General features: G+C 42.0%; 1 long non-coding RNA gene and 1 pseudogene across 1 annotated transcript; one reads left to right on the top strand and one right to left on the bottom strand.

The window, feature by feature from the left end:
• LOC124673013 overlaps positions 1–19,431 on the top strand; it is a 65,055-nt pseudogene extending 45,624 nt beyond the window's left edge.
• Positions 19,432–20,945: 1,514 nt separating this feature from the next.
• On the bottom strand, positions 20,946–25,179 carry LOC124675865. Its single transcript, XR_006993450.1, has 2 exons — positions 22,682–25,179; positions 20,946–21,316 (listed from the first exon to the last, which is right to left on the bottom strand). It is a non-coding gene; the product is annotated as an uncharacterized LOC124675865 (long non-coding RNA).
• Positions 25,180–27,649: the final 2,470 nt, after the last annotated feature.

Below are 27,649 nucleotides of genomic sequence, written 5' to 3' on the forward strand. Positions count from 1 at the left end.
CCCTGCACTGTCCTGGAACACCAAGAATCACCACTTGAGTTTTCCCAACCTTTTCTGTAGCTGTGATCAGTTTATCCCATTCCCATATGAGTCGATTGCATCAACTATAAAAGAAACATAGCACGTTAAAGGATGTGATAAGAAAAATGATCTTTTTCTTACACAGCTGAATTCCCCAGTTTCTTTCATTCATGCTCTGATAATTTAGGCATGTAAACTAAAAATGCTGTAATTTTTGTTGTTGTTGGTCAGTTTCTCAAGTCATCCTTCCTTTACAGACAACGGAAATCTCCATAGATCAAGCACTATGCCAGGAGTCATCAAGGATGCTGAAATAATTGCTGAAACTACGGGACCATCGAATTTGGAAAGGTCAAAAACTGAGAGACGCCGACAAAATAATGATCCTGCTAAACAGTTATTGGATGATAAGATTTCCATAAGGAAAAAGGTGCGTATAAATTAGCCTGTCCATCTCGTCTTTTTTTTCTTCTTTCTAGCTTTTTCTTCATGCTGTTGGTGTGTTTCACCTGTTTATGTAAACCTATGAGTTAATAAACTGTTAACTATGTTAGCATCGGTATGTAGGTTGTCATTACTATGTTTGGGACTAAGATTTTTTAATATGTAACGTACATCTCTATAGAAATTTGGAACTGATGAAACTGCGACTAATTTAGCAGGTTGGAAAGATATAGTTATGTTAAATCTTGTAAGTTTAAACAAACTGTGCGTGGTAGCCTGGGACATGCCCAAGTATCAGATGCACTCATTTTATGTCTAGCCAATGAATGTTTTTTTTAATCCCCTCCATATCCAATTTCACACAGCTCAAAATGTTAAATCGGATTGCTACAGTGAAAGATGATGGAACTGTGGTTGTTGATGTACCAAGCACTCTGGATTTGGCTCCAGTTGATGTTGGAGCAGATGATGGCTATGGTGATGTCACCGTTGAAGAATCATTGGATGGAGCAGATATACCATACAGACCTCCTATGCAGATTGTTATACTTATTGTGGGTACAAGGGGAGATGTTCAGCCATTTGTTGCTATAGGAAAACGCTTACAGGTTAGTCCAAGCTAACGTTGTTGTTAATTCCATATTTCTGTGTTGCTGTCTGGGAACTTCGGTTAGCTCATGTACCTCTCTTTCCAGCTTAATGTCAGTATGTCACCAAATTGATGTTTTCCGTTATGACAAGGATCATCTGTGACCTTTATTGTAGGATTATGGACACCGTGTGAGATTAGCCACTCATGCCAACTATAAGGAGTTCATACTGACAGCTGGGCTGGAGTTTTTCCCACTTGGTGGAGATCCAAAACTACTTGCCGAATGTATGTATTGTGATATAATTGTTTTTCCAAACTTTTATATCATACGAATACTATTAATTTCTTTGGTATATTCACACTCTGAGCAGACATGGTGAAGAATAAAGGATTCCTGCCTTCAGGCCCATCAGAAATCCCTATTCAAAGAAAGCAGATGAAAGAAATTATATTTTCCTTGCTACCTGCATGCAAGGATGCTGACCCTGACACTGGCATTCCTTTCAAAGTGGATGCAATTATTGCTAACCCACCAGCATATGGTCAGTATATCTTATTTACTTTGGATTTTTTTTCTTATGATGTGTGTTACTTACCCAAAAACTTACAGTTGAAAGGAAAATCTCTCTTACTACACAACCTTATGCTCTATTTCTTGGCAAAGAGAAAAATATCAGTATTTGGACCATACTCATTTAAATCGCTGTTAGGATGAGGATCCTCTTAGCATTTATACCTTGACGACCAAGTTGCAGAACACTATTCAACATGGTTCTTCTCAATGAAGATCCTACATCCCACATGATTATGAGATTTTATAATATTATTTGAATCCTGAATACCTCGCTCACACACGGCTCAATCTTACAACATTCAGTTTAGTTTACTTATACAGACCAATTTGATGTAGGCCATCTCAATTTCTTACTTTATGCTTTATCAGGGTGATGGTTTACTTTATTTTGCCATTAATAAGGAGACTGGCTTAGTAATAAACTCATAACGATCTCTTCCTGTTTCACCTTTTCTCTAGAGGGATCACTTCTGTGCCACTGCTTGAAAATGGATATTTTTTTTTGACAATGGATTTTGTGCACACACGCCTGGGTGTGGGTGTTTCCGTCACCGCCGATTTATTCCTCGAGATTCCTGCTCGCCATGGTAGATGAAAAAGTAGCTCTCTCTCTCCTCCTTTTATCTGACTCTCAAAGCAAACAGTGGCGGAAACACCCACACTCATGCGTGTAAGCACAAAAGTATTTCCAATTTTTTTACTGAAAAATTATGCAAGTGTAACAAGTTGTATTGCCTTTCATTCGCCAAATTCAAGAATTTTGAAGAAATAATGGTAAAAAATTAGAATAGAGAAGAATAGTCATAATCTTAATGAACTGCATGCCAGCTGTGAGGAGATGAAAAGATATGCTGAATCTTTATTTTTAGCCTCTAATGCCACAGGATGAGGTGATACTGTCTCGCCTATGTGTTTGCATGTGCCTTTGGATCATTTTATTTTTCATATTTTTCTCTCTTATTATATGATCCAGAGAACCATGTTAAGTTACTTCATTAGTATATGTAAAATTACGAATTTGCTGATCCTGCTGACCTCAATATTTATTCAGGACATACACATGTGGCAGAGGCACTAAAAGTACCCATTCATATATTCTTTACCATGCCATGGACGTGAGTACTGTTGTTCTGCTTCCTTTCTGAAGGCATTTGCTGAGTAATAGTCATTTTGAGATCTAACTTATGCTGCTTGTTTAGGCCAACTAGTGAATTTCCTCATCCTCTTTCTCGCGTGAAAACATCAGCTGGATATCGAGTGAGCTTATTTTGTATTTACCATATGTTCAGAGTATTGGGTGATTTGTTTGAACCCAATGTAAATCATTGCAAATTTCATGAAAAGGATCACACAAATAGACATGTGTGAAAATTATTTTAGCAGAAATAAACAAAGAATTGCTATCTATTATCATTTGTCTTTTGGGGCCTCCATGGATCGAGTTAAAACTTAAAAGTTTGGGGTCCGTGTGATCTTATGGAGTAGTATCACTAAGGTATTTTCTGTCTTTGCTGTAGTGAATCTTTGAGTAGCTGTCGTATATATGCTTGAACCTTGGTTATTGAAATCTATAGTTGGTTATAGCTCATGCATTGAGGCAAGGCTGGTCTTTGATTTATCATCAATCCGAAAACCCTATGTTTCCTTCACCAGGAATTTGTTCTGTTTATTTGTATTAACTTCTTGCACATGTATATTTGTATTAAGTAACACAAGAGATTGCTTTAGTTTTCTTGAATCAAGCGGAGTTCTTTACAACAGCCGGATTCTTGATTTCTTGCTGCTGCCTGCAGGACCATATAGTCACAATATAATCATGAAGTGTCTTTTGAGGACAAATTATTTCGCTTCATTTACTGGTTTCAGTTGCTTAGATGTGCCGGTTTGGCTAGCTTCAGCTTTTGCAATCATAACAAATAGCCCAACCTAACTAGCTGAAAGCATCGTCTAAAGATCTACTTGAACTGGATGCCCTAGATTTTATTTCTACAAATAGTATCATTTTCTCAGCTGATCTGTTACCTTCTAATGTATGTCTACATTTGCAGCTTTCTTACCAAATTGTTGACTCTATGATTTGGCTTGGGATACGGGATATGATAAATGAATTCAGGAAAAAGAAGTTGAAGCTGCGTCCAGTAACATACCTAAGTGGTTCACAGGGTTCTGGAAGTGACATTCCTCATGGATACATCTGGAGTCCTCATCTTGTCCCCAAACCTAAAGGTCTCTGATTCAATTTAATTTGAGCTGAAACTGAGTCATGCTTAACCTTTGCCTCTCTTGTGTTAGTTGCCATTTGCCAATGTTCAAACATTTATATGGTTGAATGATTTTGTTTCTACTGCATTTTCTTTACAAAATACACATGCGTCATTTGGTTATGTTCTCTATTTATGCATGACAATGTGGATCAGCAATTACTAGTTAGCTACAAGTGCAGCTTTCGGTGAAGTAGTTGCCAAAACTCTGTGATACATGATACTCATGTATTGCACTTCATGGAAGAGGGGCTAGTAATTCAGAATGAAACAATATCATTAGGTGATTCCATCCTTCTTAGAGTGTTAACTGTCAAGTGGGATCCCACTTATAGTGCATTTTGGCTTTTCTAGTGCACTGAAATTTGCACTAGGAAAGCCAAAATGTATAACTGGGACTTAGGTGGGATCCCACCTGACACCTTCTCCTAGTATTGTGATAATTGAATCTGGTGAGTTAAGTGGTTAACTAGTTAATGGTGATGGCACTAGTGATCTAGCATACTTGAATTATTGCATCAGTTCTTCAAACTTCTTGATAGTTTACTTCAAGAGTAAAATTGTGCATGCCAACTATTTGAGCAGTTGCATCCAGTTTCCTGTTATCTGTAGCCTAGCAGATTAAAATTTCAGGGAATACTGACATCATAAGGAAAGTCCTAGAATATGCGCATGATTATCACTGTTAATTTTCTAAGGAGCTTTTATTATTGTATATTGAGATTCTAATTGCAGTTGTGATGCACAAATGAGCAGCTCATTGAAAAAACTATAACATAAAAAATTCCGACTGAGTTATCCTCGACTCAGTAACTTTGTTGTGCATGATCTTTAACTTAAGGTCAAAGCTGCCATATATTTGAATGCAGACTGGGGCCCCAAGATTGATGTGGTTGGATTCTGCTTCCTCGATCTTGCTTCTGATTACGTACCTCCTGAAGAACTTGTGAAATGGCTTGAAGCTGGTGACAAGCCCATTTATGTTGGTTTCGGTAGCCTCGTAAGATCAGTTTGACCTTATATGTGCTGTTCATTCTGATTTGGTGCATTAGTTGACCTATTGTGTTCCAACTTGTTCAAGATGTGCTGGCACATTTGTTGGCTTAGATTTGTGTCTACAGTTTAAATTGCCTGACAAGATAGGGTCAATGGCAGCAAATGCACATTGTGGATTAGTGAACTTCATGTTTTACTGCTGAAAATGGCTTTGTGCTTTTGTCACTGCTTCCAATAGCAGGTATTTAGAAACTGGTTTGTCCCTTAGAAGCTTTGCAGCATCTCATAGCAGAAGCTATTTGTGTGCTTGAGGGCATGGGTACTGATGTTTAGCTCTTGTTCATTAGAAATATTGTATACGGATGGTAGGAGATCATTCTTAGATACAAAATGCTAACTGTCCAAAAAAAGTTAAACTAATTAAATTCATAAATATGTCATTTGCGATATTGCAGTTTTGTAACAATTCTGCAGTTGCTGTTCCATGTTTTAGTCTCAGAAGAGGTCAATGCCGTGTAAATGTCTTGGTGAATTGTGTAATTTTTTGTACTGTCCTTCAGGAAGTGTGATGTTCTATAACATGCACTTGAACTTTCTAACTTTAACTACTAAAGATGTAGCAAATTTGTAATCTTTCAGTTACACATTCATCTAAAAACAATAGTTGAACTTGCATGTTTGAGACTGCTGATATCCGAAATGTCTATTTTTTCAACAAATTACTTATTTTGGCATGAACACTTAAGCATATGCACTATTTTGTTGTTCATCCATATGGAGATTGCAGGTTGCTGAGGAAAATTGTTCTCTTCTGATTATTCTTATAATTTTCCTGTGTGTGATTGCTCTCTGCCACTCATATGCCTATGCTAGCCATGTATGATGTACCTCTATGTACAAGGTTTAAAAATAAGGAAATACAATATTACATGAAATGGTGGGGTACTATGAGAGCTCCTTGTTAGATGCAGTTTGCTGTTGTGGTGTTGTTATATGCTATGGAATCAGTTAGTTAGAGAAATCTTTACTAGTTCCAGTAAGGGTTTTCTGTTGCATCCAAAAAATCTCTCCTCTAACTGAAATTTTAAAATTGTAATGATGTGTGCTTTTGGGAAGTCACCCCAATTCCTTAACTAATTTTACATTTTTTTCGTGATATACTAGCCAGTTCAAGATCCAGCAAAGATGACTGAAACAATTGTCCAAGCACTCGAAATGACTGGACAGAGAGGTATCATTAACAAAGGGTGGGGTGGCCTTGGGACCTGTAAGTTCATCTCGTGATTTGTGTGCATGTTGCACTATATGGCCGTGGCATATATTTTGTGTCAATTCTTAATTCTTGAACCTTTTGCGCAAGGGCGTAACCAAAAGATTCTATATATGTGCTCGACAACTGCCCTCATGATTGGCTTTTCCTGCAGTGTAAGGCAGTGGTAAGCTATTGGTTGTTATTGTGCATGAATTGTACTCCCTCCGTCCCGTAAAAGATGTCGGAGATTTGTACCTATACACTAAATAGTGTCTACTAGATACATCCAAATTTAGACAAATCTTTGACATCATTTTTTGGATGAAGGGAGTACTATCTCTTATAAATATAATATTATTTTTGGTGATCATCAGTCAATCTTTATGTTATGCTAATAATGTCTGTTTGTGTGTTCTGTTGAGTGTAGGACTCACAATTTCTTTTTACCTCCATAGGTACACCATGGTGGAGCTGGAACGACAGCTGCCGGCCTCAAAGCAGCGGTACTCTCTTCCACCCGCCCCCTCCCTCTCACCCTCTCTCTCTATGTAGTGCAAAGTAATGATGTGCTTTATACTCGTCGGTTACACGAGCCATTCATCACAATGCCACATGACTTTCACACTATTCGTAAGTTACACTATCCGACGGAAGAATATGAAATAAAATTTTGAATGTAAAACTTTTGGCAGGACCCAAAATTTGTTCCAAAATCCATTCTCGATCATGCATGTGGGTTGATATTTCTTGATTTTTTTCTAAGCCTTAAAGAATTTCACGGTTAAAAATCAGTTTTTTTATTTAAAAACTCATGCGCTGTAGCGGGAGTGAAAAAATCAACTTCTAATTGATCTATCCGTGTAACCTCACTTTATTGTTATTTTTTTTATTTGATATATTATTGGAGAGAAGACAGGAGTGCGTGCCTAGATTGTAAGGTGATACCTGTGATATATTTGCTGTGATATATTTGCTAGATCGACTAGTGTGAGATCTGATCGAGTAGTAACTATCTCTGTAGCTAAATGTATTCATGTACTGTGAGAGGGAGGGAGAGACACCGAGAATGCAGTGATGTTTACCTTCTCCCTGCGAGGAGGACGAACCCGTCGACGTTGACGTGGTGACGGCGGCGGATCGGTGAGGGAGTGGTGGCGGAGCTTCCCGTCGGCACTGCGCAAACCCTAATCGGTGGGTTTGTAGGTGGGGCGAGTGGCAGCTCCGGATCACCTCGTGCCGAGTGCCACTGCCCCCACCACTCTATATAGCGCAGGTGACATGGGCCCACCAGCCAGTGAATGGTTGGGCGCCCCCGATCAGGGAGCGGTCAAAGGGCACGTCGAGCCTTTGGGCTCGTACGTGGTGGAGATCATCCTAACATTCTCCCCTTTGATCTCAACTTTACTTTTAACTTTATACTTTCATTTTATTCGTTTCATTTTGGATCAGTCCATAGGGCATGTTTCATCGTCTCAGCTCTACTGCCGATAGAATCAGATAGCCACAATACACTTCTCTATTTTGAAACAAATTCTTTTACTTTTGGGCCTCTTATGATCCAGGATAGGTAAGACTTTCCCTTAAACCCATGCCGGCTACGTGTTCCTTGAACACACTGGGTGGTAAGCCTTTCGTTAGCGGATCCGCAAGCATATCTTTTGTCCTTATATGCTCGAGACTTATAGTTTGATCCAGGACCTTGTGTTTCACAACATAATACTTAACCTCAGTCGGTTTCGTAACTGTACTCGACTTGTTGTTGTGAGCATAAAATACTGCAGGTCGCAGTACATCTTTAGTGGTTTGTCAATACAATCTACCACTTTCAAGTCGGGTATAAATTTCTTTAACTATAATGCCTGCCCCGTGGCTTCATGACATGCTATAAATTCTGCATACATCATGGATGATGCAACTATCGTCTGTTTGGAGCTTCTCCACGAAATAGCCCCCCCCCCCTCGAGGGTGAATACATATCTAGATGTGGATTTTCTATCATCTTTATCCCCCGCAAAATCTGCATCTGAATACCCTCTTATTTCTAGGGAATCAGATCTTCTGTATGTTAGCATGTAGTTCTTTGTGCCTTTCGCATAGCGCAATGCCTTCTTTACCATTTTTCAGTGTTCAAAACCTGGAATTTCTTGATATCTACCGAGTACTCCGGTGATAAATGCTAAGTCAGGGCGAGTGCACACTTATGCATACTGTAGGCTTCCAATAGCCGAAGCATATGGAACCGCTTTCATTTGATCGAGCTCGTATTGATTTTGGGGAATTTGATGTTTCCCAAAACTGTTGCCCTTGACTATAGGGGCAGGTTTGGCACTGCACTTATGCATATTATACTTAGAATCTTTTCTAAATAAGCCTTTTGCGATAGTCCTAATACTCCGTTATTCCTACCTCGGTGAATTTCTATGCCCAAAACATATGACGCTTCACCAAGATCTTTCATATCAAAATTTGAGGACGGGAACTTCTTTGTCTCTTGCAGTAGACTAACATCACTGCTGGCAAGCAGAATATTATCCAGATACAAGATTAGGAAAATATATTTCTCACTTTTAAACTTTGCATAAACGCAATTGTCCTTAATCCTTTGGGTTTCATCTCCATAAGAGTGGCTGGGTTTTTTACGTTGGCTCGCCTCGCCTATCACAACCCTCCTCCTTTACCCGGGCTTGGGACCGGCTATGTTGAGACAACATAGGCGGAGTTGCAATTGTCCTTAATATTTTCTTTAAATCCAAATCTCTTAATTGTTTCATTAAACATTAGATACCACTGTCTGGATGCTTGCTTTAATCCATAAATGGACTTCTTTAGGCGGCATCCCATTTCTTCTTTGCCTTCCATGATGAAACCCTTGGGTTGTTTCATGAAGACATTTTCTTCTAAATCCCCGTTTAAAAATGTCGTCTTTACATCCATTTGATGCAACTCTAAATCAAAATGTGCAACTAGTGCCATGATGATTCTAAAGGAATCCTTACATGAAACCGGAGAAAATGTCTCATTGTAATCTATCCCTTCTCTTTGTGTAAATCCTTTTGCCACAAGTCGTGCTTTATACTTTTTAACATTCCCATTGGAGTCATATTTTATTTTGTAGACCCATTTGCAGCCCACTGTTTTGGCTCCTTTAGGAATATTCTCTAAGTCCCAAACATTGTTGGCACTCATCGATCTCATTTCGTCTTCCATGGCCTCCACCCACTTTGATGAATCTGGGCTTCTCATGGCTTCTTCATATGAAGTGGGATCACCTTCCATATGAACTGTTTTTGTGTTGTAAACTTTGTAATCAGTCGAAATGGCTAATTTTCTAGTTCTTGTAGACCTTCTAGGGGCCTCAATCTCGAGCATTCTGTTCCTCAACTTGTGGCTCAGCTTCTGGAGGTTGCTGTTGTTGCTCCCTTTCATGCTCAACAAATGGTTCATTCGGCTCCTGACGGACAGGTTCCGAATTTTCACTCATCGTTGTCATGGGTGGAGTCACAACAGATGCTTGCACCATAATCGCAGGGATCGTCGGTACATGTGCACATGGTAGCGCAAAAAATGGCTCCCGAGTCATCGGATTAGGTGCATGCACCCTCTTATCCTCAAGATCAATTTGCCGAGCTACCATGCTCCCCCTCATCATTTCGTCTTCTAAGAAGACAGCATGTCTCGTTTCCACAAACTTTGTGTATTTCTAGCTTTGCGATATTTGGATTGAATACTTTGGTCTCAGCAGGGCTCCCCCACACTTTTAGGTGGTTTAGAGAAGGCACTCTCCCTGTCAATAGCTCATACGGCGTTTTGGGCACCGATTTGCTTGGTACTTTGTTTAGAATGTGAATAGCGGTTTTTAACGCCTCAATCCACAATCCCAATGGTAGGGTGGAATAGCTCATCATACTGCGCACCATATCCATAAGGGTACAGTTGTGCCTTTCAGCTACCCCATTCTGCTGAGGTTCGCCCGGCATCGAGTACTGGGCGACTATTCCGATCTCATCGTAGGAACCTTGCAAAAGGTCCAGGGACTTGGCCATATGGAGTATGTCGACCGTAGTACTCCCCTCCACGATCAGACCTAACTATCTTTATTCTTTTATCATGCTGATTTTCAACTTTAGCTTTGAATATTTTGAATTTATCCAATGCTTCTGTTCTTTCTTTTATTGGATAAATATAACCATATCGGGAGTAATCATCCGTGAATGTTATGAACGAATCATAGCCATCAACACTTTTCATAGGAAATGGTCCACATATATCGGTGTGAATTATTTCTAGTGTTGTTGTGCTTCGATTTGCACCCTTTTTAATTTGCTTTACAAATTTTCCTTTAATGCAATTGATGCACCGTTCTATGTCTGAGAATTCTAATGGAGGAAGAATATCATTTTTAACGAGTTTTTCTATTCCCCCCTCGAAATATGGCCTAAGCGACAGTGCCATAATTTAATTTCGATGATTCATCAGTTCTTTTCCTTTTCTTTTGTTCTTTTTTCGACGCGGGTATTTGTTCATTCACTTTACACACAGAGAATACTTTTTCACGCAAGGACAGTAAATAAAGCTCATCATGGAGTAAAGCAATCCCAACATAAGTATTATTACACCATATGGCACACTCGCCATGTCCTTCATGTCCATGTGTACTTTTCTGTCACCAGTTGCTTCAGCAGCTGGGTCGCACATATCTTTGAAGAACCAATTGGCTCTTTATTCTTTCAAGATACTCCCCTACGGAAGCACACTCTGCAATTGAGCCCACAATAGCGTTCTCAATTGTATTCTTTATAAATGGCACTTAGCCACTTTTTATTCTCGCCATGCAAGCATCATCATCCTTGTCATTTCGATCGGATCTTTTGGTCCGACCTACTGTGGGAACCCGCACCACCTCAAAGACAAATCGACCTTCTTTTCTCCATTCAAGTGTAGTTGTCACCTCCGAGGGTTGGAACATCCTTGATGCGACTCATCAAGTAGTACACTCCTTTAAACCACAATGAAATGAGATCATAACAACAATTGCATCCAATAATCCAACGTTGGTCAAAATTAGAACATACAACTGTTTGTGCAATTAAAACTATATCACCGTTGGGCAGAAAAATAGAGATAAATGCACACCTTATTGCAACAAATATGATCATGTCATTAATAACGTTGGTCTAAGAATAACATAACCATAATTGTCACAATAATCACTTTAATCATTTCTTTCAAATTTTGATTATCACTTTTGCATTTTTTTCAAAATTAAAATGCAACTTTAACTATTTGCAACGGAAACTTTGAATTCATTAAACTTTAAAACTTTCATAAGCACCTCTGTTACTTTTTATTTCCTAAAACAAATATCTCGTTGGTTCAATTTGCTCAGAAAAATCTTGACAAAAATGCTTCTTTTACTATTTGCAGCGGAAACTTCGACTTTAAACTATTAACTTTTAATTTTTCAGAGGCATATCCTTTACTTTTTAATTTCTGAACAAATATTTCGTTGGTCCTATTTATTCAGAAAAAACTAGACAAAATTTGGCCAAAAAATGACCCAAAACTGCCTAAAAAAATTGCCTCCGTAAATAATAAAACAGAAAAACTGTGCAGACTGGTTAGGCCCAAAACTTAATGCGCGGCCCACAGCCCACGCGAGCAGCTTTCTTTGTGCGCCGCTCGGGCGCGTTGCGATACGGCCTGTTCGACGCGGCCCACAGCCTGCCAGCGGCCCGCCATAGCGGCCCAAGGCCGAAGCTGTGTACCGGTTCGCTCCTGGCCGCCGGATGCGATCCGACGGTCGGGCGCCGATCTCGGTCGGTATAAGAACCGGTCCAACCGGCCAAAACCCTAACCCTAGGGCCATTTGCCCCCGACCCCCTCTCTGGTCCTTTCTCTCTGGCGGCTGAGCGACCGAGCGTCGGCGGCCGGCGCCCTCCCGCCGGTGACCGACGATTGCACCATGGCCGCCTTCTCCCACCTCTCCTGTTTTCCTCTCTCTGGCTGCACAGAGAGGGAACGCCTCCTGCGCGCACGCCCTGTCTGGGAGCTCGCCGGCCACGGCAGAGCTCCTCCCTTCTCCCCCAGCCACCATACACCGACGACGACCAGGGGACGCAGCAGCCCCCTTTGGCCCTCTTGCCGGCGCGTGTGTGCACCCTTGCGTGGGCGCACCGTCGGCAAGTGGCTCAAAAGGTGGTGCTCTTTTCTTTTCTTTTCTTTGCCGGCGCCATGTGCTCAAGCAGCAGCAGCCGGTGATGATCTTTTACCCCATATGGTTTGGTTGGAGAGAAACAAGGTGCTGCCTTTCGGCTCGATGCTTTGCCGGCGAGCCTGAGGGCATCGGCCGGTGGCTGGTTCTTTTCCCCTCCCCTATTTCTTCCGATCTAGGGTTCGGTTCACTGTGCGGTTTAGGGTTTGCTCACGGGCCAGAAACGTGCATAAACGGTGATGAACTAGGGTTTCTTTTTGTTGTTTCTTTCTACCCGATAATCACAAGATCTACACCACTAGCAAGCTCTGATACCAATGATATATTTGCTAGATCGACTAGTGTGAGATCTGATCGAGTAGTAACTATCTCTGTAGCTAAATGTATTCATGTACTGTGAGAGGGAGGGAGAGACACCGAGAATGCAGTGATGTTTACCTTCTCCCTGCGAGGAGGACGAACCCGTCGACGTTGACGTGGTGACGGCGGCGGATCGGTGAGGGAGTGGTGGCGGCGGAGCTTCCCGCCGGCATTGCGCAAACCCTAATCGGTGGGTCTGTTGGTGGGGCGAGTGGCAGCTCCAGATCACCTCGTACCGAGTGCCACTGCCCCTACCACTCTATATAGCGCAGGCGACAGGGGCACCAACCAGTGAATGGTTGGGCGCCCCCGATCAGGGCGCGGTCAAAGGGCACGTCGAGCCGTTGGGCTCGTACATGGTGGAGATCATCCTAACAACCTGGAGAGAGTGTTGTTCATCAACATAAGCTTGTGGTGGTTGACTTCCGCTTTCGACTTCGTTTCCAGCGGGATAAGCGTGCGAAAGTCGCTAGAACGAAGTGGTGGAAGCTCAAGGGGGTGGTAGCTCAGACGTTCAAGGAGAGGGTCATTAAGGAGGGCCCGTGGGAGGAAGGAGGTGATGTGGACAATATGTGGATGAAGATGGCGACCTGTATTCGTAAGGTGGCCTTAGAGGAGTTTGGAGTGTCTAGGGAAAGTAGAAGCTAAGTTAGGGATACGTGGTGGTGGAACACTGATGTCTAGAAGGCTATTAAGGAGAAGAAAGATTGTTTCATACGCCTGTACCTAGATAGGAGTGCAAACAACATGGAAAAGTACAAGATGGCAAAGAAGGCCGCAAAGCGAGCTGTGAGTGAAGCAAGGGGTCAGGCGTATGAGAACCTCTACCAGCGGTTAGGCACGAAGGAAGGCGAAAAGGACATCTATAGGATGACCAAGATCCAAGAGAGGAAGACGAGGGATGTTGACCAAGTCAAATGCATCAAGGACGGAGCAGACCAGCTCGTGAAGTAGAAGGAGATTAAGCATAGATGGCGGGAGTACTTCGACGGGCTGTTCAGTGGGGAGACTCCACCATTGAACTGGACAACTCCTTTGATGATACCAGTAGGCGTTTTGTGCGGCGAATCTAGGAGTTTGAGGTCAAGGAGGAGTTAAGAAGGATGAAGGGAGGCAAGGCAATGGGCCCTGATTGTATCCCCATTGAGGTGTGGAGAGGCCTCGGAGACATAGCGATAGTATGGCTAACTAAGCTCTTCAACTCCATTTTTCGGGCAAACAAGATGCCAGAAAGAATGGAGACGCAGTATATTAGTACCAATCTTCAAGAACAAAGGGGATGTTCTACCGTGGAATTAAGCTTATGAGCCATACAATGAAGCTATGGGAGAGAGTCATTGAGCACCGTTTAAGACGAATGACAAGCGTGACCAAAAATCAGTTTGGTTTCATGCCCGGAGGTTGACCATGGAAGCCATCTTGGTACGACAACTCATGGAGAGATACAAGGAGCAAAAGAAGAACCTGCATATGGTGTTCATTGACTTGGAGAAGGCCTACGATAAGATACCGCGACACGACATGTGGTGGGCCTTGGAGAAACACGAAGTCCTAGCAAAGTACATTACCCTCATCAAGGACATGTACGATAATGTTATGACAAGTGTTCGAACAAGAGATGGCGATACCGATGACTTCCCGATTAACATAGGACTACATGAGGGGTCAGCTTTGAGCCCTCATCTATTTGATTTGGTGATGAATGAGGTCACAAGGGATATACAAGGAGATATCCCATGATGTATGCTCTTTGCGGATGATGTGGTCCTAATCGATGATAGTCGAACGGGGGTCAATAGGAAGTTAGAACTATGGAGACAAACCTTGGAATCGAAAGGTTTTAGACTTAGTAGAACTAAAACTGAGTACATGATGTGCAATTTTAGTACTACTAGGCACGAGGAGGAGGAGGTTAGCCTGGATGGGCAGGTGGTGCCTCAGAAGGGCACCTTTCGGTACTTGGGGTCAATCCTGCACAAGGATGGGGATATTGATGAAGATGTGAACCACTGGATCAAAGCCGAATGAATGAAGTGGCGCCAAGCTTCTGGCATTCTTTGTGATAAGAGAGTGCCACAAAAGCTAAAAGGCAAGTTCTATAGGACAACGGTTCGACCCACAATGTTGTATGGCGCTGAGTGTTGGCCGACTAAAAGGCGGCATGTTTAACAATTAGGTGTGACGGAGATGCACATGTTGAGATGGATGTGTGGCCACACAAGAAGGACCGAGTCCGGAATGATGATATACGAGATAGAGTTGGGGTAGCACCGATGGCAGAGAAGGTTGTCCAACATCGTCTAAGATGGTTTGGGCATATTCAGCGCAGGCCTCCATAAGCTCAGCTCCAGTGCATAGTGGGCGGCTAAAGCGTGCTGATAATATCAAGAGAGGACGGGGTAGACCAAACTTCTTTTTTTTGCGAAAATTCCACCGATCTATTAATAATCATCAACAGTAGTACAAAGATGCCTAAAAGTAATAAAAATTACAAAAAGGTCATTGGACCACCTAGCGACGACTACAGATACTAGCACGAGCCGAAGGCGCGCCGCCGTCCTCGCCCCTCCATCACCGGAGCCGGGCAAAGCTTGTCGTAGTAGAGCTTGTTGTAGTAGACGGACGGGAAGTCGTCGTGCTAAGGCCCCAAAGGACCGGCGCACCGCAGCAACAACCATCGCCAATGATGACAACCGTAGATCGGAAGAGACCGACCTCGAAACCACACAATCAAACACGAGAGACGACCGGATCTCGGGAGATCCGCCGGACACACAACTCCACACGCCCTCCGCCGACGCTAGATGCACCACCGGAGCGAGGATAGGACGGGAGGACCTTATTCCGACTTCGAGAAGTAGCCGCCGCCTCACCATCCCGAAGAAGACACCGAGAACAAACTAAACGAAGAACTGAAACCTTCCCGCCGGCGAGAGGCTGCGGTCCGCCACACCTCCAAGGCCCTAAGGCCACCGGAGGCGGAGCGAACCGGCAGCGTCGCCGACGAGAGGGATGAAACCCTAGATGGGTTTGAGCCGCCTCCTGACCGCCTGTGTCTTTCCCGTACCGGTTTGGGTCAGCGACGATCAAGGGTAGACCAAACTTGACATGGGAGGAGGCTGTAAAGAGAGATCTGAAGGAGTGGAGTATCACCAAAGAACTAGCCATGGAAAGAGCCGCGTGGAAGCTTGCTATCCATGTGCCAGAACCATGAGTTGGTTACGAGATCTTATGGGTTTGACCTCTAGCCTACCCCAACTTGTTTGGGAATAAAGGCTTTGTTGTTGTTGTTGTATTATTGTAGACTATATCTTTAAATTTAATGCTCCCTTGAATCTAAATTACTTGTCACTCCCGCACAATCCGCATACAATGGTTTACTTCAAATTCTTCGGAGTATATATTTTTGAGAGCCAAAGATTTAACATTAAAAAGCTAGCTAGCTAGCAAGCAAGGTGGGCTGATCGATCAAGTTTGGACATACGTGTATTGTTGTGGACACGCATGTATATTGGCTAAAGCTTGGATAGAGTACTTTCCTTAGTGAGCATGCTGGTTGATCGATCAGGTGGACCGTATTGGCTTTAGCTTGTATAGACTACATTTCTTAGCTAGCTAGCACAGCCACGCCGTCGAACTTGGTCTTCGGCAGGTGCGCGTGTTATTATTATTGTCCCTCACCCCTCAGGTACACTGCTGCGCTCAACAGTGGGGCTCATCCTGGTGAAAGGTTCTCTACGATGGCCCTCCCGGCGCCGGCGACTTACCTCCAAGTTGGTCGTCACGCTGTCGTCCTTGATGGATCCTCCAAGAGCTGTTTCCGTCATTACACAACTGTGCACACCGCACGATCCCCTTTCTCTTTGCCAGTTCTTCCATTCCGCGTCCAAGATGCTGCCGCTGCCTCAAATCCGGCCATCGCGGTAGTGAGAACTTGTGCGGTTGCACCTGTGCACATCTGCAGACTATCATTAACATAGCACCAGCCACGAGAAAGGTAGATTGGCTCATTGCCAGAAATTGGCGATCATGTCCATGACAACGGTACGTGAGGCGGTCGTGGTCTTGTGCCAGCGCTATTGTCTTCCAGTCGTGAAGGCTTGGTGCAGTGCACGCCTCCTAACCAAATCTCTAGTCGCCGTCCTGGCGCGGAAGATGAATACAGGAGAGCAAGCACGATGCTGCCTCCTTGGAATCGAGGAGGCTTGGGTGCGGTCTGCGTGTTGCTGCTGTGCAAGCCTCCTAGCTAAAGCTGTGGTCGCCGCCCCAGCGCGGAAGATCGAGTATAGGAGAGAAAGCACGATGCTGCCTCCTTGCAATGGAAGAGGCTTTGGTGGCGGTTTGCGTGTCACTGCCGTGCGCGCCTCCTAGCCAAAGCTCTGGCCGTTGCCAATCCATGTATGCTCCAGGTGATGGACGTGGAGGGATCCCACAGCGAGGCTGGCTGACGCTGGCTAATCAGCATCGCAGGAGGAATCCCGATCGAAATCGAGAGGAAAGAACAAGCAGAACGGAGAAAATTGATCAATCAGTACGCGTGTATAAGTACAGGAGGGTTGGCCTGCCGCCGGGGGAGTAATTTGGGTCGGATTGTGGTGTGGCAGAGGAAACAGAGTCCACCACGATTCTTTTTACTTTCCTGCACGTGTATGAACCAACCTTGGAAGCCATGGGCGGCACAAACGAAGGAAAACTCTCCGACAGACGATGGAGATCACGACCGTTGATGGAGAAACACTTCGTACTTTATTATTAGGTATAGATAGTACTACAAGAAGTATAATTTTCAACCAATTGTTATAAGGTAGTTCTTACTAACAATCTGTTGAAATCAATTTCTACTCAGTGTATGCATGCAGTTATTAGCAGAAGTTCTCTCTGATAAAAGACATATTACTGTCTATAACTAGCTCAGTAACTGACAATTAGCTCCTTATCATAATATTTTCTATTTTTCTCTAAAAAAATGCTCGAATGCTGGGACCAGCTCTTTGAATGAGTTCTAACTCAGTATATTTTTTATTTAGTGCCCTACAACTATTGTACCTTTCTTTGGCGATCAACCATTCTGGGGAGACCGGGTGCATGCTCGAGGGGTAGGGCCTGTGCCTATACCAGTTGATCAATTCAATTTGCAGAAGCTAGTTGATGCTATAAAATTCATGTTGGAGCCAGAGGTAACTTATCCTTTGCACTTGGGCAGAAATACACAATCAATTATTGATGCTATCTTTTCTTTTTGTTTGATATTACAAATAATAGATAATAGTTGTACGGCAGAGATGTGTGTAGGTAGGCCAGACACAATGTTGCAAAAATGATTGTGATATACTGGTATACAAAATTGCTAGATTATAACCCAGCTAATTAGAAATATATATGTCCATGATCCATCCTCCATTTGGAACCTAGAACTTTGGAACATGAAGTCATGGAAATTTGGTTAGGATATATGCCCTCCGTCCCTTGAAGATTGTCCGAGATTTGTCTAAATTTAGATGTATCTAGACACTAAATAGTATTAGATGCATCCAAATTTTGACAAACCTTGGTCATTTTTCGTGGGACAGAGGGAGTATTAGGCATTCCAACATGCTATTTAAGTTCAAACTAACTTGGTAGATTTTCCTCTTTGGCCCCTATACTGTAATTGAAACTTCAGTTTCATGTGTTGATGACTGTAATTCAAACTCTAGTTTCATGTGTTGATGTTTGGCCACATCAGTAATGATTTTTGTTCACTTTCATTCCTGCAAATTTAAAATACTTACCATTTCTTACGATCGTTTTGTTGGTTAACGAGCACATTTGTAGTTCTATGATTTCCTCCCTTCCCCCACCTTATAGCATTTTGCACGTGCACCAAAGAAAATTGACAGCTATGTTAATTTCTGTTTCTAGTGAAAATCAAGTTGCAACATAACCTTCTCTATTTTATAAAGCAATGTCCAAATATTCAAGATGAATGATCATTTAGTCGAGGTTCTAAAAAGTTTCTGTTGTTAGCTGACACTCACCACTGTGTTGATACCCAGCAGGGTTCCAAAAGACAGGTACCAGTTATTCAGATTTAAGTTCTCAAACTGGACTGGCTTTTGGGATATGCATGAACCAGTACTGAACTATAATTTCCAAATTGAGAAAGTCCGGTACCCATTACTGGTTTGTATATAATGATCTCTTGGCTAGTAAAATTACAGCTTCCCGTGTGCTTGTAGGTGAAAGAAAAGGCTGTGGAGCTTGCCAAGGCCATGGAATCTGAGGATGGTGTAACTGGCGCAGTTAGGGCCTTCCTCAAACATCTGCCTTCTTCAAAAGCAGATGAAAATTCACCCCCACCTACGCCGCCTGGCTTCCTAGAGTTTCTAGGCCCAGTAAGTAAATGCTTGGGGTGCTCGTAGACACAGGTCTATCATTTGTCCCTGTCAAACCAAGAGATTATGAAGGCTGTCGGCTGACGCGGTAGCAATATTCTGCCAAAAGGAATGTGGAAGCTCAATTTAAGAAGGCAAATAATATCTGGCTGGGAGTGAGCTTTATCGTTTTGATCATTTGTTTGTTGGGTTTTGTGTTGTGTAAAGAATACTTGTCTGGTAATTTGATACTTACATCATTTTGGTGTGGTAGCGACCTTGGTGTGCGGCAACTGACGATCTCACATGTATGACCAGGCACCTTGTGCATATGGAAAACTTGAAAAGGAGAGAGCAGATTAGTTCAGTTACTGTACTTGTTTACACTGATTTGTTTTGAAACTGCCAGACATGTCATGGTTGTAATTGTTTGTTTCAAGTATTTTAAAATAATGTGGAAACCTGGAACATGTAAGTTAAAGTTTCAGAAATTTGAGTGTTTGTATGCCATTATTGTTTATATATTTGTTAGGCACATTGTATGGAGTGTATTTTTTTCGTCTTTGTGGGTATTAAACACTTCTTTTTTGTTATTTCCAGCAGAAGTAACTCGTTGTGTAGTTCATGTCAAGTTGTGACTCCAGCGTTTGTATATTCTGATGCTTTCGTTAATTAATCGTTTCGTGAAGCCAGTAGTGATCCCGGCACCTGTAATCGGGCGATTGACAGTACATAAAAGTGCAAACATGGATAGTATGGACGCTGCTCCCAGCTGTACTTACATGAGGAAAGAGAAGGATTTGCTATTCTCAGCTCAGTCAACTTCAAAACCAACGGATATGCATCGTGATTTGTGCATCCTCTGCAAGTGGAGTTGCAACAATTTTTATAGTACAAAATTAACGGATGACATCATTTAAATAAGAATTAAGGTAATTCTAATTAGTCTAGTTATTCTTACAGAGACACAAAGATTTTAACGATACAACACTAACTATGTTATACATAACTCTAGACTAGATGGACCTTGCGCGCGTTGCTGCACCTGTTTTTGTTCTTGACGTTTCTTTTCTTATCCACATACAATGTGATTGATTTTGTAAGCTAATATTGATGCACGTGCAGCCATAAACTTTAACAAATATCGATAAATTGCCAAAGAAATGACCATGCGATGGAGAAACAACACACATAAACAAACACTCAGTGTCTAAAAAAATCAGCACAAAATGGAGCAACAAGTATATGAATAAACACCCAAAAGTTCTAACAGTAATTAAACATGAGCAAATCTAAAAGAATCATTTTACACCAATGTTGAACCTCTCTTTCTAGCTTATTTCAAGAAAATCTTGTGTGGTTCATCCCAAAAAGGTTTTACAGTGCCTTGTGTGATTCATCCAAAAAATAGTTCTACTATACCACTACTGCGTATCATTGATGATTATAGCCCCTATGGTTTCAAAAGAGATAACGTAAAGAGCAACTTACATTGCTTTCTAGGAGATACCCTGAGGGTTAAGGTTCAGGTCCACCATTTATCATTTTTTAATCCCCTAACATTGATTGTCCGGAAATTAGAAGTATTTCTCATAGTTGCATAAGAAACACAAAATTATATAAACCTTGAGAAACTACATGGAAGGAGATTTTTGAAATGTAATCATAAAAAAGGTGATACAACTTTTATTTATTTCCACTTGTATACATCTGTCCAAAAAGACTGAAGGTTCCTGTTTTCCTCGTTTCTTTATACTTCAACAATTATCACAGATTATTCATTATCGGCCAATTATTTTACATGTCGGTGAGAATCAACATAATTGCATTTCTTATGGTTCAGAAACTTGGATTGTGCAAGGCGAAATGGCACAACAGGTGAAAGATATAAAAGGCACTCCATGGAGATTATTGAGTTGTCATTTTCCACACAAAAAACATACTACTCCCTCCGTCTAAAAATAGGTGCCTTAGTTTTGTCTACGTATGGATGTATCTTGACACATCTTAGTTATAGATACATCCGCATCTAGAAAAAGTTAAGAAGTAGGCGAAGGAGCATATGAAATTGCTGAAAGGTAGGAAATAGTATCGCCATACAAATACAAAAGATAGCCACCACCAACAGAACCCAGACATGAGATGCATACTTCTGAGTCAGCATCTCCACCATAAAATTTCACACATGGAAACCTTCCGCATATAGCACCAAAGTCAGCACCGACTAACGGGCCCAGAAATTGCAACAATACCTGGACAAAGAATGAGCTTAGTGCTGGCTTGGAAGGATTTGGTCATTAAAATGGTTTGTAAACAACACATATATAACAATGACTAACAAATGGATCAGTTACAAACATTACACTTATAATTTACAAAAATCTTGATCTGCCGCAAATCTTCAACAGTGAATCAAGGTGAGCATTCTATTAACGTCATGAGGCGTCTCTAAATACCTGAATATAACTTTCAAATGTAAGAAAAGAGATTTCTACACCTTTAAATTCTCCAAAGAATATAAGATTCAGAGAACACGTTGATTAGCTCCAATAACATTATTCTTCTGGAAACCGAGTGCTAGCTCAGTGCCAAGCTTTGCGATTGCGCAGCTCTGTGAAACAAGGTGTTATCTTGCGTGTATAAAATCGTTGCTTAATAGGTCTCATCTGTCTAACAACATATACAACATATATCCAAGGGAGGGAATCTTCCCCTATTGGTCAACGTTATAACATCATGTATCTAAAGGGTATGTATGTGTGGCTATATGTTCACCTAGACGGGCTTGTTTCCTCTCGATATCTATTAGCAAGCATTTATTTGTGTGAAATAGGGGCCAATACAAGAGAAGCATCCATAACTAAAATAGATATGTCCCGCTCCACCATCTGGCCCAATGGTTTACTCTGACACTACCAGCTGCAGTAGGAATGCATCCCACACTGTATACTGAAATATCTACAAACTTCGTATCTAAAATCCATGTCTCTGCAGTAATGACAAAAATCAAGTATAGTATATTTCTAAATAAGAGAAATATCACTATCTAAGGAAATATGGAAAACAAGAAAGCTTTGGCTTTTAACTCCCGTTGGTCTCAAGTTATTTAATTGCGCCAGTCAACATGCACATCATAGTTATACCATTTATGGTGAACTCGATAAGAGTTTGAGACCATTACTTGGTCTGACCATGACTGAATGGCAGCTATGAGCATGTAATGAAACTATGTACTAAGAAATGAAGTGCCCCCACAGCCAAAACCATGTACCCGGGAATCCACTTCAATCACGAGACCAACTTGGGAATCCAACACCTTTACACCACAGCAAGGTAGTAATATTAATACCTAGTAACTAAATCCTTAATTATCTCCCATGAGAGACTAAATTCCCACCAAACAAAGCTAACCGTAGCGATTAAAAGGTGAACAGCTGGAGATTTTCCCAGATGCACTAATCTGACACATCATATACAACTGCATATACTTTCTTAAGTAATGTATCAATCACCAACCTACTGAAGCTTATTCACTCAACTGGTGGTTGGTATGTAAGAACTTGAGAAAAATTAACTGCATGAGAAGGAGTGTGGTGAAAGAGTTGAGATATTGGCACCTCTGCTTGCTCCTAGGCCCGAGACACGAATAAGGATCAGCTCCTGCGCCTCTGGACCGATGACATGGCAATAAGAAGCGGCCATGGATAGAGACGCGCCGCCATCCAGAAAGGAGCAGAACATCCGAGAGTGGTTCATTGTCGCCTATGACTCTCAGATAGACGTCATCTGGAATATCAAATATCTTACATTTTGTAAACTTGACTTCTCTTAATAAAGGGAACTCCCACTTTAGCATATGATTTTTTAACATTTTTTTATCATGTGGCAGAACGCTCTAATCTTCCAATCTTGATTATACGTCGACTTGATTTCTGTTGAAATCATAATCTTAGACATCACACTCGAATAATATTTCTTATTTGAACTATCCAAAATTCAGTAGCACAAATTACTAAGCAGATAAATTTCATTTTCATATTTTCAACATCTTCATTGTATCTATCTATTTAAAGCATACCTTTGTTACAACAAAATAAATCCAGCCAATTCCCAGCGCTGCTGCCTTTGTTCATCAGCCTCATGAAAGATCATACATCCCACACCAGCATCCGAGAGTAGCATCAGCAATTTAGCAGTATTATCAACACGCAGCAGCAAGTAGCAGTATCAGCAGGCAGTGGCAAGCAGCATCAGCAACATGCAACCAAATGTTTTCTTTGCTGCATACTGGCTTATTATTGTTATAATATGTTCCAAATAGATTACCTTTACCAAAATATGCAAATAATTCTAACCTAGATATACATAACATGTCTATCCAATAATTAATGATAATGTTTCATCTCGTGAGGTAACTTCTTCAAAAGCTATTCTTATCCGACCGTGGCCACCTTATATGTATCAAAATTTACCTAATAAAATATGAATATTTGGACTTAAATCAAACACCTTATCTCCCCAACAAAACATAACCAGAGAAATAATAGGTATAAAGCACATTAATGGCAAGCCCACTGATTTTCACGAAGTAGTGCATGCCAACTTAGAATACAATCACACCGACCATCCACTGCAAGCACTTCACTAATTTTCACATCAGAACTATCTCCAGTCATATGTTAAAAAACTAAACACGAGCTTAATCCAACTAAATAGCATCTTCTAAGGAAATGTTGATGATTCAAAGACGGAAACAGGGAACATTATAAGAACTATTTCATAGTTATAATTAAATAGAAAATTATTGTAAACAATAGATGTACTAAACCGAATAGTACATTGGTCCATGGGGTTTTTCATTGTCCTCTTTTAATCGATCCAAGCTAATTTCTTCACTTTTGAATTTACTCTATCATCTTGGTCTAGTATTCGCTCTAGTATTAGTTTGTAGTTCTGCTAAGTTCAATATGATAGCCTGCGTTGTCGCTCAAACAAAGTTTCAAAGAAACCCAGCTGGTCCATACGATCTTGTGATCGTGCACCGAATAGGCCACATGGAGGGTACTGAACAGTACAGGTCGCGGACAAAATTTGTGGAATGACCGATGTTGGGCTCTATGTGTCGCAAGCATTTCTGCTGGGGGAGCTAGGTATCAAGTCAGAAAGATGCATGGGAATTCATAGTAAAACTAAAAGGCATAGTAATCAGATGAGAAAGAATTAACCAGTGATGAGTGCTCAGAATGCAAGTATATTGTACAAATCAAATAAAGTGAAAAACTATCTAACATGAAAGAATGATTACATTGTATGCCCTCACCTGAAATAGACTTCTTCACCGAAATGAATGTCAGCCCCTTTAACACTATAAATTGATGAGCAATGCAGACTGCAAGTTTTAGCGAGCAAAACTACACTAAATAAGAAAGAGAAGCCATGAGATGCATATAGTTGCAAATATATAAGCATAAAATTTGCTCGATACATAAAGGAAGAAGCAGGGCTACAGGATACAAATTTATTACCTCAACATGGACTAAGCAGTGGGCATCTAAACTATAGCTCAAGCAAATAAATAATTTGTCCATACAAAAGGGGGTGAAATCAGGTCACATGTCTTTAGTGGAAAATCACAGCACCAAGATATTGTAGCATTCTGAATAGAATAAATGGTTATCAGTTATCACATCATTGAGATCTTGTGTGGCATTCTTTTTCCACAAAGGCTTTGAACTTGCCAACGCCAACCATTCAAACACACACAAAGATGTTGCCACAACATACTTATGAATAGGAAATAGAGCACAAGATATTTATTTGTCCTGCCTGTGCCCACACCAAGCATCAGAATACACATGAAAGCTTAAATGAGACTAAAGGAGAGGAAAGTGGAGCAGGTGGTGACCTTGCAGTGATGTGAAGGAGACAGAAGCATTGTGTTTGTGGCCATGAGGTCACTCTCACAAGGAAAGAGGAAGCAACATGGCTAGTGCTGGCTGGCTTCAACTGGAAGGGCCTCCGGTGAACTGGCAGCAATCACGCAACCTAGTAACAGTAGATCACCCAAAAAAGGCAACACACTATAAATAAAAGATGCCTCAATTTGTGCCATAAATTGTTCGTACAGGGATGAAAGATATAGTTGAAATATCTCAACTGGGGAATACACTATCTAGTTCACATCTATTGTTGTTGCTACCATCAGTGTTGCCTGCTTCAGTACTGTTTCTGTCATTGGTCTGAACTAACCAGGAACAAAGCACCAGGAGAGACTGTACTGGCGACTTGGCTAGGCGTGACCGGCCGTTGATATCAGACAACGCTGTGGCGGCAAATGTGCGACGGAAGCACGAGGTAGCTGATGTGTTGCGTCCTGACTCCTGACCATGGAGAGGTGGACTGCACCCGAGAGAATGGAGAGGCAGAGCACAAAAGCAACCTGCGTCCTCTGTAGAACCGAGCATGCTGTCGTAGTTGCATAAAAACCTGACCAAGTACTCCACCTTCACATATTCGTCGTCCATATACGCCGTCGATGACCGCCGAACCGCCACCGGGCGAACCGGGTCCCAGCTAGGGTTGACGATTTGGACAGAAGGTGGAGGCAACGGTGGAGAAAGGGCAGAGGAGAGCGAGGTGCGGTCTGGCCGGGGATCGGTGGCATATATTAGCGGTGGAGGTGGACACGGCGGCGCCGATTGATGGTGCAGGTGGCGGCGGCAGCGGAGGGGAATTTCAGGGGAGCCAGAGAGGGGGCAAGAGCGAGCGAGGGAGAAGGTCAGGAGAGGAGACTATCCGCCTGGGCCCGGCCTAGGTCTCGCTCATGGCTGACCGCCTTACTTCAGTTCCAGATCATCGACAACAAAGCAACCGACTTTCAAATGCACCGACAGCAGCACGCTAAATTATCTGATGACCCAGCGATAGCGACACCTGGATCAACGAGGAGAGCCGGCAACCCTGGGAGCTTAGTGCTCTTTAGAGATTACATATGTAGTTCATGTAGTATCAGTTTTTTTGTTAAGCGCAGTGTACTTCGTCAGATCGTCAAATCACTTTCTCCAGCCATTACCTCCACCTCCCTAATAGTACAAGCTTGCGACCACCATCACGAGCACATCCAGATCGCCACCCTTCCTTTCTAAGTGGACGACACACTTTAAACCGTGTCTACTTGTTATTTGACGAGGGAATATCCAACATGTATGTCTACTTGTTATTTGACGAGGGAATATCCCTCGCCCCACCATTCCCCCCAAATCAGGAACGGAGAAAACCCTCTCCCTCGGTCACTTCGTCTTCTCCACTCCCTCCACTGCGAGTTCTTCTCTAATCTCTTCTTCTCCGTGCATTTTTGTCGAATCGGAGCCCGATGGAGGGTAGTAGCTCCACCGCGCGGGCGGCCGCCGCTGCTTTGGTCAAGAACACCGGCGTGGCGGAGGCAGATGTGGTGTCGGGTGGAGGGAGCCGTCGTGGTGCGGCCGCGTCGGGCGGCTTGGTGGCGGCGGCGGCGGACTAGGAGGAGCACGGATTTGGCGGCGCAACCGTGCCGGATCTGAACGTGGTGCCGGCGGGCGACACTCTGGTATATCTCGCTCGATCCTCACCTTTTATCCCCTTCTCTGGCACTGGTGCTTACGGTTAGATGAAAGAAAAAGGCCGATGAACCCTAGGGTTCGTTATTAGGGTTTGATTTTAATGGAACTGGTGAATGTAGTATATTTGTTTAGATAAGGTTGACGCAGACCTAGGAAGTAATTTCTGTTGGAGTGACGGATTTTATTTCATTTTACATGGATAAATTTGCTGCAAATATTATGTGTTGGAACGAGAGTTGAAATGGACGTGGAAATGATGGTCAGCCGCATCAGCATTAAGTTTATTTTTTTTTTGCATCTGAGTCATAATCGTCTCAACACAAGAGCAATGCTGCAAATGCAAATGATTTCATTGCCCTTTGCCTTTTAGATAGACACCCATTGCTAATCTGTAGCAATTGCTTTTCATTCAAATATTGACCACAAGATTTAACATCTTCTGGTGCTCAGGTGCCTATTTTATTTGATAGTTATTGCTTATAAAATTTATAGTACTGCTCCTCCAGGGGCATTCCCATTTGTGCATAAGATATTTTCTTTTTCAGATTGTGTTGTGATCTATTAATTCCACCTGTATTAAACATGCTTTCTGTAGTAAGATTTAACATGCTTTGTATAGTAAGATTTAGTTGTCATGTTTTGAATTTACTGTTGTTATTTAGAATGTGCTCCCTTTATTTGAAGCACCTATAATTTAGTAATGATTGCAATAGAATCTTGGCTCTGATTCCTCTATTATCTTTGCTATTAATAGTAATATTATGTTAAGGTGAAACATAATATTGCTCTATGATTACTCTATGATATTAAGATCAGTATTAATGATAGGTTGTTGTTCTGATTGTGTTGAGTGTGTTGTTCATGAGCAACCAAGAAAAAAAATGTTTGTCTCAGGATATTACATATCTTCCATAGCACAATTTATTTGTTAGTAGTAGCATCAATTGTTTGCTACAGAGCTTCACTAGTATGTTTTTATTACATGAT

The sequence above is a fragment of the Lolium rigidum genome, chromosome 7 (assembly GCF_022539505.1).
Source record: "Lolium rigidum isolate FL_2022 chromosome 7, APGP_CSIRO_Lrig_0.1, whole genome shotgun sequence".
Lineage (NCBI taxonomy): Eukaryota > Viridiplantae > Streptophyta > Magnoliopsida > Poales > Poaceae > Lolium > Lolium rigidum.